General features: G+C 42.0%; 1 pseudogene; it reads left to right on the forward strand.

The window, feature by feature from the left end:
- Positions 1-14,156, forward strand: LOC101838851 (annotated as a pseudogene).
- Positions 14,157-17,119: the final 2,963 nt, after the last annotated feature.

Below are 17,119 nucleotides of genomic sequence, written 5' to 3' on the forward strand. Positions count from 1 at the left end.
ATGGTCCTCTCCAGCGGGTACATGCTGACCCTTCTGTGCAGGCACAAGAAGCGGGTCCAGCATCTTCACAGCACCAGCCTTTCTCCAAAAGCATCTCCAGAGCAAACGGCCACCCGGACCATCCTGCTGACATCCATCCTGGACAGCTTTATGTCATTCTCAAGGCGTTTGTTCAAAGATGATCCAATATTCTACTTGATCCAGATTCTTATGAGCCATAGCTATGCCACAGTCAGTCCCTTGTGCTCATCAGCACTGAAAAGGATATAATTGGCCTTTAAAGGTCCATGTGTGAGAGGATAGTGACCATTTGGTTATTCAGTGATGGGTAAGTGTCCTCCAGATGAGACTGTATTAGCTCAGAACGATGAATCACCATTAACATGTTGTGTGGCCAATACTTTCTCCTAGAGGATTCAGTTCATACCATGCTGTGTGGCTCAGTCATAGAAGACTAGTCCTGCCTCAGGGCTCTAGTACCATGCCTTCTGAGTGAAGGGTTTTCTGTTGGGTCAAAACTCCACATTTATAGGCTCAGAAGATAGTCTGTGAGTAAGAAGACTTGCTATGCAAAAGCAATGACCAGAGTGCAATACCCCAGCTTACACAAAGAAGTTTGTCATGCATATATACCCATAACAAAGGACAAAGAGATAGGAGGATCCCTGGGATTCCAGATATAGCCTATTTACAAGCTAAAATTATACAATGGAAAAAAGAAGATAGCATCTTCAACAAATGGTTCTGGCATAACTGGATATTGGCATGTAGAAGACTGCAGATAGATCCATGTCTATCGCCATGCACAAAACTTAAGTCCAAATGGATCAAAGACCTCAACATAAATCCAGCCACACTGAACCTCTTAGAAGAGAAATTGGGAGATACCCTTGAACGAATTGGTACAGGAGACAACTTCCTGAACAAAGCACAGTAGCACAAACACTGAGATTAACAATTAATAAATGGGACCTCCTGAAACTGAGAAGCTTCTGTAAGGCAAAGGACGCAGTCAGCAAGACAAAAAGGCACCCCACAGATTAGGAAAAGATATTCACTAACCCCACATCTGACAGAGGGCTGATCTCCAAAATTTACAAGAACACAAGAAGCAAGTCTCCAAAACACCAATGGATCCAATTAAAAAGTGGGGGACTGAACTAGATAGAGAATTCTCAATAGAGGAGAATAAAATGGCTGAGAGACAGTTGAGAAAGTGCTCAACATCCCTAGCCATCCAGGAAATGCAAATAAAAGCAATTCTGAGATATCATCTTACTCCTGTCAGAATGGATAAAATCAAAAACACCAATGACAGTTTGTGCTGGAGAGGATGTGGAGAAAGGGGAACACTCCTACACTGCTGGTGGGAGTGCCAACTTGTACAGCCACTTTGGAAATCAGTATGGAGATTCCTCAGGAAAATGGGAATCATTCTACCATAAGACCCAGCAATTCCACTCTTAGGCATATACGGAAAAGATGCACATTCATACAACAAGGATGTCTGTTCCACTATGTTCATAGCAGCATTATATGTAATAGCCAGAACCTGGAAGCAACCTAGATGTCCCTCAACTGAGGAGTGGATATGGAAAATGTGGTACATTTACACAATAGAGTACTACTCAGTGGAGAAAAACAATGGAATCTTGAAATTTGCAGGCAAATGGATGGCACTAGAGGAAACCATCCTGAGTGAGGTAACCCAGACACAAAAAGACAAACATGTTATGTACTCACTCATATATGGATTTTAAATATGGATCAGGGGAGTGTCAACCTACAATCCCAGTGACAGTGGGATGTGTAGTAACGATGTGTTGCTGTTTTACCTTGCCTGCCTAAGACACCTGATTGATATAATAAAAAGCTGAATGGTCAATAATAAGGTAGGAGGTATAGGCAGAACATCCAGGCAGCGAGAGTAAGCAAGAGGAGGAATTTAGGCTGGGGGAGAAACAAAAAGAGAAGACAGCAAGATGACAGGGGCCAGCTAGTCAGACACAGAGGAAGCAGGAAAGTGGGATATATAGAACAAAAGAAATGTAAAACGTCCTGAGGTAAAATGTAGATGAATAGAAACAGGTTAAATTAAGTTAAAAGAGCTATTGGGGCAAGCCTAAGCTAAGGTCAAACATTCATGGTTAATAATAAGTCTCTGTGTTTTTATTTGGGAGCTGGCTGACTATGCAAATAGAATGTCAACTACAAGTGATGTTTTCTGTAGAAATGATAAGGTCAAAGGTGAGGGACACTGTGCAGCTCCATATAAACAGTGTGCTCTCACCAGCAAGATCTTGGCTGTTGGTTTGCTCACTTGTTTGTCTGTTTTTAGATAGTGTTTCAAATAGCCCAGACTGGTATCAGACTTCCTGTGTAGCCAGATTACAGGCTTGTGCCAGTATACCTGGGTAACAAATTAACTATTATTAGAATTAATGTCTAAAATGACACCTATGACTAACTAATAAATAAACAGATGGTCTAGGCTGCACCCAAACTCTCTGAAATCATGTGCCCACACTGCCCCCTCCATATGGGAATGTTGCCAGGAGCACTCTCCAGTCACTGTCAAGTGTGAGGAACAACAATGATCCAGCCCCTGAACGCACAGGCAGATGCAGTCAACATTGAATGCCCACAAAGCAGAGTGCATCTTACATGCTCCAAGTGAAAGAATACAGACAGCAAAGACCGTGGTTTGTTCACTCATGTAATGCTCTTTAAGAGGAGCATTATAGGGCAGACAAACGATGAGTGATGAGAGGGTCGGGGCAGGGGTAGTGGGATGATCAAAGGAGGTGCAGTCAAGAAATCTCAAGGTGAGATGGACTATTCTGCATTTGATGGGAACATGGGGACAAGACTATATATTTTTAAAACACATTATTTTATGTTACAAAGTGTGATTATCGAGGTTTTAATATTTAAAAAGAAACAGATATAAGAACCACTAATAATTATGTTTTTCCTGAAATTATAAATCTATAGTTAACATAAGCTGTGAGACTTCATATCAACAGATTCTCAGCAGCCAATTAGTTTCTTACAGAGGTAGGAGTTAATGCTCTAAAGTTTCCACCACGGTTGAAAAATAGACAGACAGTGGCGGCAAAAAGAACATGGAGACTCGTACTGCTGTAGAGTGGAGAAACAAACAACAAAGCACGTTTAAAACCCCAATTATATTGAGCTATCACCTGAGATATGAGTATGAAATCATGCTTATCTTAATAAAGATATAAATTGATAAATATCGGAATCGTTTAGATATGTATGCATCAAACTTTTGAAGGCAATGTGCCTTCACACATTACCTACCTCTATTCAATGAGATGCACTATAGAAAAAATGGCTAGTACTACCCAGTTCTCAATCCCTAAACACCAAGACCAGAGTGCTGCTTGCAAGATGAACTCAAGAGAAGTCCCAGAGTTCATTTCTCAACAGGAAAACTGGTGTAATGCGGACATGGTAGTTCATGCCTATGATCTCAGCACTTAGGAGGCTGAGATGGGAAGATCATTTATAGGTGCAAAGCCATCATATGGACTACATAGTGAATTCCAGAACAGCCAGTTTACAGACTGAGATTCTGTTGAAATCAATCAACCAATAAATCAATCCCGAAGGCTTCTAGACAGCCAATTTAAACAAATTGGTGAGCTCCAGCCCAAAGAAGATCCCATTTCAAAGGAGGTTAACAGTTTTCCAGAGGATAACACCTAAGGCAGCCAGAAGGCTTTCACAGACACACACACACACACACACACACACACACACACACACACACACACACACACAAATCCCGCCGAGATACAAGTATCTGTTGTCTCCAAGGAATACATTTAACTGACAAAGACTTGGGCTAAAGAAATGGCTCAGTCATTAAGAGGACTTGCTACTTTTACAGAAGATTTCTACTTTGGTTGTCAGCACCCACATCTTGTGATTCTCAGATGCCTGTAACTCCAGGTCCAGGGGATCCACCCACCACTTCTGACCTCTATAGGCTCCTGCACTAATGTGGCATATCCTCTCCCCCCACACACATGCCATATACAAATATAGAGATAAATCTTGACTGGCAAACATCCACAGCATGAGAGTCAAATAATAGAAGTCAATTTATTAAGCAAGAAGAGGAAAACAAGCTGGTGAAGCCATTCTGGTATCTGATAAAGTAGACTTCAAAATTAGAAGAGATGAAGAAGCCATTTAATATTAACATGGTGACTGATTCACCAGGAAAACATAACAATTGTAAAAAGTGTAGCAATGAATGTTAGAACTCCCAGTTTCATAATGAGCCCTGAAGGTAATTAGATCCTGATATAACCATAGTTGGGGGGGCTTCAATACCCACTCATATTTAGGTAGATCATCTAAAATAAAATCAATCAAGGAACTTTAGAGTTGAACTACATCAGAGATTAAATGGACTTAATGTACAGGAAACATTCCAAGAGATACAGAATACAAGTACATTTCAGCAGCACATGATCCTTTCTTAAAATAGGTCACAGTCTTGACAGCAATGATCACCTTGAAAAAGAACAAAGAAGATGAAATAATCTCGCATATGTTATGGGATCATAGTGGAATAAAAATAGGAGTCTCTAGCCACAGAAACTACACAAGTACTTGGAAGCTGAACGATATACCCTAAGTGTAGAGTGGGCCATGAAAGACACCAGGGAGTAACTTTGAAATTCCTAGAATCATTGGAAATAAAGCAAAACTTACCAGAACATTTGAAGTACAACCAAAGTAACTCTACAAAGAAACTTCATGACTTTAAGTACTTACCTTAAATAAGCAGAGAGATCATAAATAAGCAATACAATGATGCACCTCCCCCAAAGTCTCAGAATAAGTCATACCCAAGACAGCAGATGGCAGAATATGATGAAGACTCGGGCACCAATTAAAGAAATGCAGATTAAAAGAGCAATATATAGGGACAATACAGAGTTAGGTCTTTGGGTCAGGAAGGATAGCTCAGCAATTAAGAACACTGGTTGCTATTGAAGAGGACCTGTGTTCAGTTCTCAGCACCCACATAGTAGCACATGACCTTATCTAGAACTCCAGTCTCAGGGAATTCAATACCCTCTTCTGGCCTCTCCAGATACTACATACATGTGGTGCACAGACATAAATTCAGGCAAAACTCCCATATACATTTTAAGAAGTTCTTTGCAAAATTGATAAACCCTTACCTAACCTAACTAAAAAAAAAGAGATGATTGGGATTAATAAAATTAGAAATGAAAAAGGGTGTTACAACAAATTACAATGAAATCCAGGGGACCCTTAGGGAATACTTTTAAAGCTATATTTTCAAATCTGGAAAATCTAGCAGAACAGAGAAATTTCTAAACACAGACAAACTATCAAAATTAATAGAAACAACTTAAAAATACCCACAAGCAATGGGATTGGAACGGTAGTACTCCTCCATATAGAAAAGACTGTGAGCAGATTAATTTGCTGTTGAATTTACCCAGTATTTAAGAAGAGCCAACAGCAATGCTTCTCAAACTCTTCCACACCACAGAAAAGGAGAGGACGCCACCAGACGCATTCTACAGCATCACAGTGACATCAAAACAAGACAAAGATACAACAAAAGCAAGAACAAAACTACAAATTTTTCTGATAAGCATGGTTACAAGAGTTCTCAATAAAATACTGGCAGGAAGTATTCAAGAACACTTGAAGACGTTTCATACATCATGAATGATTTGTCTCATTAAAAATAATGCTGCTATGAATATAGTTGAGCAAATGTCCTTGTGGTATTATTGTACATCCTTTGTGTATATGCCCAAGAGTGGCATTGTTGGGTCGTGAGGTAGACTGATTCCCAGTTTTCTGAGAAACCACCTTATTAATTTCCAAAATGGCTGTACAAGTTTGCACTCCCACCAGCAATGGAGGAGTGTTACCCTTACTCCACATTCTCTCCAGCATAAGCTGTGTTCAGTGTTTTTAATCTTAGCCATTCTGATGGGTGTAAGATGGTATCTCAGAGTCATTTTGACTTGCATTTCCATGATGGCTTAGGATGTTGAGAAATTCCTTAAATGTCTTTTGGCCGTTTGAGATTCTTCTGTTTAGAATTCTCTGTTTAGATTTTTACCTCATTTTTAATTGGATTATTTTGTATTTTTATGTCTTGTTCCTTGAGTTCTTTATATGTTTTGGGTTTTGGAGATCAGCCCTCTCTTAGATGTGGTGAAGATCTCTTCCCATTCTGTAGACTTCCATTTTGTCTTGTTGGCTGTGTCCTTTGCCTTACAGAAGCTTCTCAGTTTCAGGAGGTCCCCTTTGTTGATTGTTGCTCTTAGTGTCTGTGCTACTGGTGTTATATTTAGAAAGTGGTCTTTTGTGCCAATTCACTCAAGGCTGCTTCCTATTTTCTCTTCTGTCAGGTTCAGTGTAGCTGGATCTATGTTGAGATCTTTGATCTGTTTGTACTTGAGTTTTGTGCATGAGAATAGATATGCATCTATTTGCATTTTTCTGTCAACATTAAGTATCCTGGCACCCCTTGTTGAAGATATTTTCCTTTTTCCACTGTACAATTTTGGCTTGTCAAAAATCAGGTGTTCATAGGTGTGTGGATTAATATCAGAGTCTTCAATTCAATTCCATTGATCCACATGTCTGTTTTTATGCCAATACCAAGCTGCTTTCATTACTATAGCTCTATAGTAGAGCTTGAAGTCAGGCATGATGATGCCTGTGGAAGTTCCTTTATTTTACAGGATTGTTTCGACTATTCTAGGTTCTTTGTTTTTTTTGTATAAATTCAAGTATTGTTTTTGTGAGGTCTGTGAATAATTGTGTTGGGATTTTAATGGGGATTGCATTGAATCTGTAGATTGCTTTTGGTAGGATTGCCATTTTTACTATGTTGATCCTACCTATCCAAGAGCATGGGAGATCTTTCCACTTTCTGATATTGTCTTCAATTTTTTTCTTTGGAGACCTAAAGTTCTTGTCATACAGGTCTTTCTCTTATGTGGTTAGCGTTACCCCAAGATATTCTATGTTATTTGTGGCTATTGTAAAGGTTGTTGTTTCTCTGATTTCTTTCTCAGCCCCTTTATCATTTGTACATAGGAGGGCTACTGATTTTTTGAGTTACTCTTGTACCCTGACATATTACTGAAGGCATATATTAGTTGTATGAATTTGGGGAGTCACTTATATATATTATCATATCATTTACAAATAGTGAAAGCTTGACTTCTTCACCTCCAGTTTGTATCCCCTTGATTTCTTTTTGTTGTCTTATTGCTCTAGCTAGAACTTTGAGTACTATATTGAATACATATGGTGAGAGTGGACAGCCTTGTCTTATTCCTGATTTTAGTGAGATCACTTTGAGTTTCTCTCCATTTAGTTTGATGTTGGCTGTTGACTTGCTATATATTGCCTTCATTATGTTTAGGTATGTTCCTTCGATTCCATGATCTCTCCAAGACCTTTATCATGAAGCAGTGTTAGATTTTGTCTAAGACTTTTTCATTATCTAATGGGATGATCACGTGTTTCTTTTCTTTCAATTCACATAAGAAATTCTATTCTTTTTTAATTTTTTTAAATTTAAATTAGAGACAAGCTTGTTATGCATGGCAATCCCAGCTCCTCTCCCTCTCCCCCTTCCCAGACCCCCTTACCACCCCCCACCCCCAAAATTCCAAAACTTCTTCCAGAAATTCTTAGATCTGCTCAGTGCTTTCAGAAAAGTAACAGGGTACAAAGTTAACAGACAGAAACCAGTACCATTTCTATATACCAGCTGATGGATGGTTTGAATCGTCTGGACAGTCTCGGTGAAGGACCTCTCCACTCGCGTTGCCTGTGGGCATGTCTGTAGGGGTTTACATGGATTGTGTTAATTGAGTTAGGAAAACCCTCCACTGTAGGTGGTGTCATGCCCTGTGCAGGGGATCCCAAAGGACATAAACAGGGGAAGTGAGCCAAGAGAACACACGTGTGCATTCTTTCTTTCTCTGCTGCCAAATTGCTGATGCAATGTCACAGGCTGGCTTAACACTCCTGATGCTATGTCTTTTCTGCCATGATGGGTCATGTCTTCTCTGAAACTATAAATCACAAAAGAAAAAACAAATGAAATGCTCTCTCACTTCAGCTTCCAGTGCCAGAGTATTTTATCACAGCACCAGAAGAGAGGCGAAGGCAGAAACCAGCACTAGGAGTGTGGTCTTGGCTGTGATAAACCTATTGTGTGGCTGTGGGGAAGAGAAGGGTTTGAAACTCTGAGGCAGAAAATAAAACCACTGAATGCTGTAAGCAGAACCTAATGGACTGTTCTAGTTGGGGCCTGGAAGAGAACAATGCTGAGAGAACATGGACAGTGGAGGCCCAGCTCCTGAGGTTTCAGAAAGGAACAAGGAATGATGGAAACTGAAATGAGGCTACTTTGTATATTTTAGCTAAGAATGTGGCTTCATCTTGCCTGTATCCTGAGAGCCTAGGACAAACAAAATTGAGATATGATGGATTGATTTGCTTGGCAGAGGAATTTTCAAGGCAGGGTGGTGTTGAGGTTCGTGCTGAAAAGCCAGCTGTAATAGAGAAATCAACAACACTACAGAGAAATCTGCTGTGCTACACTGGGACTATAGGCAAGCTTCCTCAGAGTCAGCACACAAAACCTGTTACCCAAGGGTGTCAGGCTATATTGTGAGCTCGCATCAATACTCAGCAACAACGTAAGCATCACCCACATTACTGGTTTTGGAGACATGAAAGATGCAACAAAGATTGAGGGGTAAATTGGGGTCATAAAGAACAGCTAACAGCCAGGCACTGTGTTTTAGAGTCAGAGTTCCTTTGGAGAGTTCCTGTGAGGCTAGTGTGTGAAGCTGTGAAGGGTAACCTGAAGCTACAGCAGAGACCCCAAAATACTAACAATGGCAGGTCATATGCCAAGGACAGCTGCAGGAGTGGTCTGGACCCAGATTAAGAACAGAAGTCTGTGTACTGCAGGTGTCAGGATGGAAGAGTAGGGCTACCCAAGCTTTCAAGCCCAGCCTACTGCATTGTGAGTTTCAGATGCTCGAGATGGAGCTGTAGGATTTGGTGCTGCTGCACTTTAGTTGGCAGGGTATTCCTTTATGCCCTGAATATGCTATTTTGAAATAACAATGCTTACTCTGTGCCATTTTATGTTGGACATACATAACTTGTTTTTAATTTCATAGGAGCTCAAAGTTAAGTGACCTTGGACCTTTAAAGTATTGAAATATTGAAGACTATGTGGACTTTTAAAGTGGGAGTATATTTTACATTATGAGATAAACATGAACATTTGGGGGAAAGTGGTAGAATTGGCGTGTTTTTATGCCACGTTGACAAAGAGTGGAGGTGAGTTTTGTCAGCGTGATACACTCTAAAATCATGTAGGATTGGGTCACAATGAGGGACTGTCTAGATAAGGTTGACCTGTGTGCCTGTCTGTGGGAGTTTACTTTGATGAGCTAGGAGAGCCCTTCCCTGTCACCATCCTCTGGAAAGGGACCCTGATCTGCCCAACAGAGTAGACAGCAGCTGAGAGCAAGCACGTATACATTCACTCTCTCTGCTCCCAGACATTTGATGTAATGTGACAAGCTAGCCTGGTGCTCCAACCACCATGTGATGGGCTAGCCTGGTGCTCCCACCACCATGCCTTCCCATCTGGCAATGATGGGCATTCTTTCCTAGTTGGTGAAGCAGGGAGATTACACACACACACACACACACACACACACACACACACACACACACACACACAAACCCTAGGAAGAATATAACTAAGAATGTGGAAAAATGAAACTTGACACGTTTGACTTATAAGAAATTTTGATAATAGCAAGAACAGAGTATCTGATTTTTCCTATTAGTAACTTGGGTAGAAAGGAGTTTTGGTGGAGAAATACTGACTGAATTGTTACAATGATTATAAAAATAAGAGTCATAGGAAGAAAAGAAACACCTTGCACCTTAGGAGAATTCCCCAAACATCTCAGCAATAATAGCCATAGGAAAGCCAGAAGAAGCAAATTCAGACCCTCGCCTGACTTCTGAGCCAAACTGTGGTTGGCTCTGGAGCACTGAAGCATGCTGGGGAACTGGATTCCTTGATGATTCCTCAGCTGTCATATCTGGAAAATTAATTCCACACAGCATTCACTGATAGTTGCACTATAAGTATAGGCTGCTTATAAAATTATAAAGGGCTTTCTAAAGTTTCCTGTAACCAGCGCAGTGGACCAGCGAGCCAACGTGCAAGGAAACCTTAGAAAAAGCCTTAAGTTCGCACATTCTGGCGCCACCTAGTGTCACATGGGAGGCCGGCAGTTTAAAGAAGGAATCAACAGGGAGGATGAATACCTAAGTGCTCTGGAAATTTAGAGAAAGGAATGGGGAGGTGCAATAGGGAAGAAGGGGAGGCCAGCTCCTGATGGAATCTCCATCAGATCCATGCGTTTCTGGCAGTTAAGTGGCCGGTGACTTGTAGAGTAACTGCAACCTGGAAACAACCTGACTTCTGATGGGGCCTGAGCCCCAGTCTTGTCACCCTGGGATTCTTGGGTTAGACCAGACTGTGCCCTCTCGCAAGAGTCACCTGGGGTGGAAACGACATAGAGAGAAGATGCAGTCCAGTCCACGAGGCCTAGGTTGTGGGAGAGAGGCGCCTGTGACATCAACTCAGGCGGTCCTGCTACTCCCCTCAATACTGTCAGCCGCGGGTTCCAGGGTTCTCTCCAGATGACCGCGTGACGTCAGCGCCGCCGTCCCCAGTCCCAGCTGCTTCTCTCAGATGATCCTGTAACTTATGCACGCTTGCCCGTCCCAGCTGCTACTTCCGGGGACTGTGTGGCTTCGACTGCAAAGTTCCCTGCACTTTTCCCTTCGGGTTCCTCAGCTCCTCTGAGCAGACAAGAGGTTGGTCAGCCAGGTGCCCTTTGGAGGCTAAGCCTCCGACCCTCCCACAGGAAGCGCTTGCAGCCACAACAAACTGACCCCACCCACCCCACTTGTCCATCTTCCCAGATCCGTTCACCTCTTGTTACTCCACCCATGGGCCCCGCCCAACACTTCGCCCGGTCTATTCTTTATCTGGGTTCTACTGGCTTCTCCAAGCCTTCTTCCAGTCCATCCTTTCCTTTTCCTACCCATTAGCTCTGCCAATCCCTTCTCCCCCACCTCTTAGGCCCGCTTTTCCCCAGACCCTCCCATCCTACCTGTACCCATTCTTTTTTTCCTGTTCATCCCTTGAAAACTACTACTACTTCAGGTAAGTCCCTCGCCTAACCCCACCTCATAGCCAGGCTCACTGGTCTAGCCCCGGCCATCTCTTCTGTTCTTTTACTGCCTGCACCCACTCACTCATCCTTCAGATGTTCCATCTTGGAATCTCTTGCCCGCCTCTTTTGCACGGTGTTGCTGGGAGCAGTTAGAATCACATGGAGCATAGCTCAGCCCAGTCGCTACTGCTCTGTCTCTTCAGTCAACCAAGCCCACCTGCGAACCCGGCCTCCCTCACACACCAGCCTCCTTGGGAGCTCCTTCCAGAAAGAAGGCACAGGGCAGGTGTCATGGAACGGTCAACAGCTGAGACAGCCTGGGCTTTGGAGAATCCTGGGTCCTCACATCATAACTTGGGTCGTCCTCTCAGCTCTGACCAGTCTTTCCCATCTGCAGAATGTCCCTGCGGACAGTCCTGGCCCTCATAATGATCTCTGGGTAACCTCAATCCATTTTGCAATCCTCTGACGGCACTGACTCAACACCGGGAGCCAGGGCAGCAGGTGGGTACTCAAGCAAGCACAGGAAACTGACTGACCCCAGGCCATCTTAGAATTGTGCAGGCCATGCTAGGCCAAGCACTTGTCTGATCCAACAATTCAGTGCTCCTGTCCTACTAAGTGGATATTACAGAATTTCTGCAAATTTTGTTGAATCATTTTATTAAAGTGTCAAGTGAAATTATAAAGAATTCAAGTTAGGACCACGAGCATCCCTGTCCACTGTGGGCTCCGAAGCGGAAGAGAAAAGAAGATGTTTTATTTTTGTGACACGTGCCTCTGGGATCTGTGATAGAAATGTGATCAATTCCTCCTTTGTGCTCCCTGGTGTCTGTGGTGCTCAGCTCATAAGGTGTTCGCTGTACAAATGTAAGGACCATAGTTCAGATCCTTGGCACCCATATGAATATGAGGCGGGCAAGACAGCTTGCAGTTTCAGCACGTGGAAGGCAGAAACAGCATCCCCAGAGCAGGTTGGCTAGCCAGACTAGCCATAATGACAGGCTGGCTGTGGTGAAATTCATCACTCAATAAGTGCTGCACCTTGTCTAACATTCCCGCATGTGCCATTTGTCTGCAGACGTGTGTTCATACAGTCAGTCTGCCCTGTAAGCATGTTTTCTGTTATCTGTGTGTAAAAGGCGCTTCATGGCTTGGGACGTGGTGTGTTCTTTGTCGACAAGGGATTCCTGAGGACTTCCTTGACAAGCCAACCCTGTTGTGGCCAGAAGAACTTAAGGGGGCAAGCAGAGGAAATGGTGAATATGCGTGGTATTATGAAGGAAGAAACGGGTGTTGGCAGTATGATGAGCGCACTAGTCGGGAGCTGGAAGATGCTTTTTCCAAAGGCAAAAAGGACACGGAATTGTAAATGTTTGGGTTTCTGTATGTTGCTGATCTTGAAAACATGGTTCAGTATAGGAGAAATGAACACTTAGCAGGAAGATTAAGCGAGATATAATAGATATACCAAAGAAGAGAGTAGCTGGACTTAGGCTGAACTGCAGCACAAATACTGTAAAATTTAGCAGGAGAGAGCTCTGCCAAAGGTGTGGACCGTGTATCAGCACAAAGCAGAGCTTCTGTTCAGCTTCCAGTGCCTTCCTCAAGGCCCCTCACATCTGTCAACAGTCAGCTAACCAGCCCTGTAACACCGTCCCCCGACGCAGGCACTTCTCTGGAAGACTCTTTTGCTCATTTACAACTCAGTGGAGACAGCATAGCTGAAAGGAGTCACAGAGGCGAAGGAGAAGAAGACTGGGAATCACCACCATCTTCTGGCAGAGTACCAGACACGTCTGTTGAAGAAACTGAATCGGATGCCAGCAGTGACAGTGAGGATGTCCCTGTGGTGGTTGCACAGCACTTCTTGGCCCAGCAGAGACTTTTGGTTTCAAATGCAAACCAGACAGCAGCTGACCGATCAGACCGATCAGCAGCAGGGGCTGGAACCATGAGTGTCGATGTCAGGTGGAGAAGACCTGATGGACAGTGCCCAGTCCAGAGGTTTAAGCAAACGTATTCAATGCCACACATGCCACACTCAGGGGTTAAATGGATACCTGTAAATTTCTGCCCACATAACATTATACTCATCCTTAGTAGTGCATTGTGGGAGTTGGGTTGGGAAGGGATATGGGAAGGACAGACCTGAAATTAAAATGTCTAATTTATTAAATGTAAAGAATTGGGGTGTTGATATTTGAAAGTTGTTCATAATAACACAGCTTTCTTGACATCTGTTCACTTTCTAGTGTATTTTTTTAAGTCTTTAGTTCTTTTGGCCAGTGTGTATCTGTGCATTAATGGATCTCCTCTGACTCTTGCACTACCTTATTTTTCTGCATGGATTGGTATACAATCACTACTAAAATTTGGCACCTGTGAGATATATGATATCATCATGAGCAGGAAACTTAATGTGGAAAACAGATGTGAATTTGGGGTTTAAAACTAGATGACTAACAACTACTTCATAGTTGGTCTAAGATAGAAATTACCGCAGCAGCTGCTAAGTTGTCCCACAATCTGTGACATGCTTCATGGTGTTCCTTTCCATAGGGTCTGCTGCCTTGTCCTTGTACTTGGACGTTTCTCTTAGTCTGCATTTTCCTTTTTGATTAAAAAAACTTTAGAATTTAATAAATACTAGTTTATCAAAAAATTAAAAAATAAAAAAGGAATTCAAGTTATTTATAGGATCATATTTTCACATGAGGATATTTTGACTTTTTCTCATATTTGTATCCGCTTGACTTCTTTCCCTTATCTTTCTGCTTTAGTAAAGACTTCAAGTCCTGTATTGACCAGGAGGGGGCATAATGAACATCATTCTTTGTCTTGTTTCTGATTTTAATGTAAATTTTTTTGTTTTTTTTTTTCTCCAAGATGTAGACTCTGAGATGCATCCTCTGTATCCCTAGATTCCTATGGACTTTTATTGTGAAGGGATGTTGCATTTTGCTGAAGGCCTTTTTGGCATCTGATGAGATGATCTTGGTTTCTGTCTGTAAGTCAAATTATGTTATGAGTTTAATTTATTGATTTATGTTATGTTGAACAATCCCTGCATCTTTGGTATGAAGACAACTTGGTCATGGTAGATAATCTTTGTGATGTGTTCTTGCATTTAGTTTGCAAGTATTTTATTGAGAATTTTTGCATCCATATTCATCAAAGGTATTGGCCTGTAATTTTTTGTTGGATTTTTTATTTTGAAATCAGGTTACTACTAGATTTGTAAAAAGTATTTGGAGATGTTCCTTCATTTTCTATTTTATGGAATAATTTGAGGAATACTGGTGTTAGCTGCTCTTTAACTGTCTAGTAGAATTCTACACTAAATACCCCTGACTCCGACAATTTTTGGGGGGGGCTGGGAGATTTTTTAATCACAGCTTCTGTCTTACTAGATGTTATGAGTCTGTTTGCATTTTATTTCATCTTGATTTCTCTTCATTAAGTCAAATAGATTAGAAATATATCCATTCCTTTTCGATTTTAAGTTTGGTGAAATAGAGTTTTTATTTTATGGGTATGGACACTTCATCTTCATGTATGCCTGTGCACCATGCGAGTTTCCTGGTGCTTATGGAGGCCAGGAGAAGCTATTGGATTTCCTAGAAGTGGAATTATAAATGGTTGTGAGCCACTATGTGATCTTGGGGACTGAACCAGGACTCTAACAGCAGCAATTGCTGAGCTGTCTCTCCAGTCCTCCTCCTCTAGTGAATTTGACTAAAGTTTGGTCAATCTTGTTAATCTTTTCAAAGAACCAATTTTTTGTTTCATTGAGCTTTGTATTGCTGCTTCTATTTCATTAATTTCAGCTCTTATTTGGTTAGCTCTTCCTGTCTAACTTGTTTATTCTTGGTTTTTTATTTGGTTTGGTTTTGTTTGGGGGGGTGTTTGTTCTTATTTTCAGGTGAATCATTATTAATTGGAGAGATCTCATTTTGTTTGTTTCTTTGTTTCTTTGATTAGGCACTAAGTGCCATACTCCTTCCTTTTAGTACTATTTTCATTGTATCTCACAGATCCTGATATGGCTGTATTTTCATTTTAATTCAATTCTAGGAATTTTGTCATTTCCTTCTTTTACTTCACTCTCGGCCCATTTATCATTAAGTACTGTCTTCTTAGGTTCCACGAGTTTGTGTACTTTCTGTGTCTCTTGATATCCAGTTTTATTCTGTTTTTGTCAAATACAAGGCAGAATGTGACTTCCATTTTCCTATATTTGTGGAGACTTGCTTTTTGTATTTTGTGGAAGTTTCTGCAGCTATGATGCATCCGTGATTTATGATGCTACTTAACTCCACACTTGCTCTTCTGTTGCTTGTTTTTGTTTGCTTTGGGGATGGGGAAATGACCAGCCCATTGGTGAGAGTTGGGTGTCAACATCACTACTATCATTGTGTTGAAGCCAATGTGTGGTTTAAGATCTAGTAGTGTCCCTTTTATCAAATTGATTGCCCATGTGTTTGGTGTATATATGTTTAGGATTGTAATGTTCTGTTGACTGGTTTTTTTCTTTAGTGTAAGTATTGTCCTTCCCTGTCCTGATTAGTTTTGGCTTGATGAAATCTATTTTTTCAGATACTAGAATATATCTTTGTTTAATTTGCTTGGAATATCTTCTTATATCCTTTTACCCTAAGGCGATGTTTATCCTTGAGGTGAGGTGTACTGTGGTTGTGGGGAAAGGGAACACTTGGTCTCTGAGAGACTACAAACTGGTGCACACTGTGGAAATAAGTGTGGAGACTCCTCAAAGAGTTAGAAGTAGCAGAATGTGGTGGCAGTGCACGCATTTAGTCCTAGCACTCAGGAGGCAGGGGCAGGCAGATCTATGTGAGTCTGAGACCAACCTGGTCTCCATAGTGAGTTATAGACAAACTAGTACTACAAAGCTTGGAGATTCTGAGCATCATTTGCCAGATCTAGAGACAGTTCTCAGGAGAGCCACAGGAACCCGGGGATCCTGGGCTTGAACATTGGCACCTGGAGGAGAGACTCTCTGCATATGAGCCCTCTGAGGAGACCAGAGCAGCTTGGACAGGGCTTGGGAGAGGGCTAGGAAGGCTTTGATGCCTCTGGTCCAGCCTCAGGAGGGAATTAGTGATCTAGGATACTAGTCCTCTGGGCCTAGAGTTTTTATGGTCTTTGGACTAAGAATGAAATGGAGGACAATGAAGAAATGGAATGTTTAGTGTCCTTTCACTAGGGAAAACAAACCAAAACTGAGAAATTTTCCTTTCCCTTGGAAAAACAAGGCCCAAGGTGGGCAATGTGGGCTTCTATGGTGCTCACCAGGCCATCATGGACCAGATTCCTCCTGTTTCCATTCTATAATCTTGAGAGCTCAGAAGGGCAGGGGAAGGAGGATGACCCAAGTGGTGGTTTCCACAAGTTTTCAAGGACAAGAACCATCATTGTTACTTCAACCTGTAAAGAGTGATAGGAAATGTCATTTTTATGCTCAGTCAAAAGCCAGAGAGCAGCTCTGTTATCACAGTAGAAGATACTTGCTCATCACACATTTGTCTACAGTAACAATAGCCACATTCACTAGCTTACAGAACACTAGGGACCAGGCACAGTGATTAATGAATGCAGTGTCCCGTCCCGCCCCCCGTGAGGATACACAAAGTCAGACGTACTCAGGGTTACTTAGGGAACACTCACTGGGCACCTACTATCTATTACTCCCTTAACCCCACAACACCCTGGGAAATAAGCACTGTCCTCCCCATCCGACAGATGAATAAAAGGGGCTTTGGCAG

This window comes from Mesocricetus auratus, unplaced genomic scaffold (assembly GCF_017639785.1).
Source record: "Mesocricetus auratus isolate SY011 unplaced genomic scaffold, BCM_Maur_2.0 Super-Scaffold_100676, whole genome shotgun sequence".
NCBI classification, from domain to species: Eukaryota; Metazoa; Chordata; class Mammalia; order Rodentia; family Cricetidae; genus Mesocricetus; species Mesocricetus auratus.